The sequence below is a fragment of the Otolemur garnettii genome, unplaced genomic scaffold (genome assembly GCF_000181295.1).
Source record: "Otolemur garnettii isolate 467f Iridium unplaced genomic scaffold, OtoGar3 scaffold00142, whole genome shotgun sequence".
In the NCBI taxonomy this organism is placed as follows: domain Eukaryota; kingdom Metazoa; phylum Chordata; class Mammalia; order Primates; family Galagidae; genus Otolemur; species Otolemur garnettii.
In genome coordinates this window covers 98,958-102,025 of record NW_003852537.1, presented here as the reverse complement: position 1 = coordinate 102,025, position 3,068 = coordinate 98,958, and the positions used below count along the sequence as shown (strand labels likewise).

Here is a 3,068-nt window from a genome sequence, read left to right as displayed (position 1 = left end):
CCCGCCACCTTAGGTGTATGTGGCTGGTGCCTTAGCCAGTTGAGCTATAGGCGCCGAGCCGGCAACTGTACTTTTAAGACTTGTCTCAAAACTCAAGCCGTAAGCAGCCTTTTTCTCTGGGAACATTTGTCAAAAACAATCAGTAGCAAATTGTTTAACCTCACAGCTATCTGATGCTAACAATTGGGGCAAATAACAAACTGACCAAAGCCATTCTATTCTATTCTATTATTTTTGAGACAGAGTCTCCCTCCATGGCCCTGAGTAGAATGCCATGGTGTCATAGCTCAGAGCAATCTCAAATTTCTAGGCTCAAGGGATCCTCTTGCCTCATCCTCTCAAGTAGCTGAGACTACAGGCACCCACCACAATGCCTGGCTAGTTTTCCTTTTTTTTTTTTTTTTTAAGTAGAGATGAGGTGTCCCTCTTGCTCAGGCTGGTGTTAGAACTCCTGAGCTCAGGTGATTCACTTGTCTCACCTTCCCAGAGTGCTAGAATTAGAATGAGCCACCACTCCCAGCTGATTAAAAAAAATTTAGAAGAAAAGGTAGGGGTGAGATGTCCATAGGTGTCTCTAAAAAGCTCCAAAATAGTCCGGGGGTTCCAGTGCTTCAAATTTTCTGGTAGTTTGCTAGTTGTCTTTCACCTCACAGTTACCCTTTTTACTCTTTCTTATCTGTACTTATGGGGCCACCATATGGACGGACCTTGAAAACATGCTATATGAAATAAGCCAGACACAGAAGAGCACTAATTATCTGATTCTACTTATATAAGTGAAATTTACAGAGATAGAAAGTAGATTAGAGGTTACTAGAGCCTGGGTAGGTGGATGGGATGGGAATTAGTATTTAATGGGTATAGTGCAAGGTGTCCTCAAACTACAGCCCGCGGGCCACATGTGGCCTGCCGAGATGTATCCAGCTCGCCAGGTGTTTTTACTGCTGCTGCCTGTCCTGCTTAGCAGCCAACTTATCCTGGGGCCCACAGTCTGGCCCTTCAATGGTCTGAGGGACAGTGAACTGGCCCCCTGTTTAAAAAGTTTGAGGACCCCTGGTATAGTGTTTCTGTTTGGGTTGGTGAAAATGTTCTGGAAGTGGATAGTGGTGATGGTGGCATGACATTGTGAATGTGCTTAATGCTATTGAATTATACACTTTAAGGATGGTTAAAATGGTCCATTTTATGTTATGTATATTTTATCACAATATAAGGAGTTAGAAATTTAAAAAGCTTTAACAAATACTGATCACATACAGTTGAGTGAAAACAGCAATGTAGAATAAGCATTATTGTAATTTTTTTGAGAAAAAAAAATCTGTTCACAAAGATAAAGGTATACAGACAAACCAAAATAGTAGCAGTGACTCATACTGAGTGTTGGGTTTGTAGGTGATTTAAAGTTTCTTTTTTATAGAATTTTCCTCCTCAAATATTTTTTCTAGCAACAAGAATGCATTTTTTAAATGAAAAGACAAAACACAGTGTATCTATCTCTTTGGGGAGTGCGGATTTGTTCTACAAGGGCTATTAATACAATCAGACACCAGAGCGCAAACCCAGGAGCAGATATCCAGGCTTCTATCCCCACCACGGGAACCATCCTGTCATTGAGGCTGGGAACAACTTTATGCCTTGTGGCTCTGACTGGGATTTCTGTCACCTGTTGGTAAGTGGTGTGAGTTCTCAGGTCTGCGCGGGCTTTTGGAACTAGCAAGATGAAGTGTGATAGTCTATTGTGTTCTCACCAGAAAGAAGGCAAAAGGGACAGGAGTTTCAACTTGCCCTGGAAACTCAGAAGTTCCCTTCTGCAATCCAGTGTCCCATAACTGCCCTGACCTCAGTGACAGTAGCTGTGTTGTAACCTGCCCTGGAAACTTAGCTGTTCCATCTGTGAGTGGCCAGATGGAGGTTTGTCCTGTTAGCTGGCTTCCAATAAGTAGGAAGCTCTTCTTGTACTTTTTTTTTTTGAACAGTCTCATTTTGTTGCCCTCGGTAGAGTGCTGTGGTGTCACAGCTCACAGCAACCTCAAACTCTTGATCTTAAGAGATTCTCTTGCCTCAGCCTCCCAAGTAGCTGGGACTACAGGTGCCCCTACAATGCCTGGCTATTTGTTGTTGTTGTTGTCATTATTCTTATAGCAGGCCCAGGCTGGGTTCAAACCTGCCAGCCTTAGTGTATGTGGCCGGCACCCTACCCACTGAGCTATGGGCGCCAAGCCTTTTCTTGTACTTGTTAGCCTAAAGCAGGTTTTTTTTTTGTTTTCCTCCTAAGGGCACATCCCCTTGGTGTTTTATTGAAGGGCCAGCCCTATTTAATACCCCTTGGCTTCTTCAATCTCAGTAGGTCTTTAGAATGAAGGCTGCCACCACCCCCAGTTTTTCCTTTTGGGTGGAGAAGTTACCATGTGTAGTTCTGGGACTCAATCCTGCTGAGAACTGGGGACTTGTCCCCCTCACCTGGCCCTTTGCCATGAGGCTCCTAGTGGACAGCACTGTAAAATAAGAAGAAATTTTATGGCCACTAACCACAGCTCTACCTTCAGAAACAGCCATGGCCCAGCGGATGACAATACAGCTGCTGCTCCTTGAAATGTGGTTGGCTGTGGTAGGTGGGGCCCAGCATAGGACTATTCCAGCCAGAACTGAGCTTCTCAATGTCTGTATGGTCACCAAGCACCACAAGGAAAAGCCAGGTTGCCAGGACAACTTAAACAATCAGTACAGCCCCTGGAAGAAGAATGCCGGCTGCTCCGCCAGCACCAGCCAGGAAGCCCAGTAGGATAATTCTAACCTGTGTAACTTCAGCTGGGACCATCATGGAGTGATGGAGCCTGCCTGTAAACAACATTTCATCCAGGATACCTGCCTCTGAGAGTGCTCCCCTAACATGGGGCTCTGGATCCAGTGGGTGAACCAGAGCTGTTGAAAAGAGCAGGTCCTGAACATGCCCCTATGCAAAGAGGACTGTGAGCACTGGTGGGAGGATTGTTGTTCCTAGTACAACTGCAAGAGCAGCTGGCACAAGGCCTGGAATTTGACCTCAAGGTTTTTTGTGTTTTTTTTTT

The 3,068-nt window shown here is 45.0% G+C and overlaps 1 pseudogene; it reads left to right on the top strand.

The window, feature by feature from the left end:
* Positions 1 to 2,554: 2,554 nt before the first annotated feature.
* Positions 2,555 to 3,068, top strand: part of LOC100964604 — a 3,282-nt pseudogene continuing 2,768 nt past the window's right edge.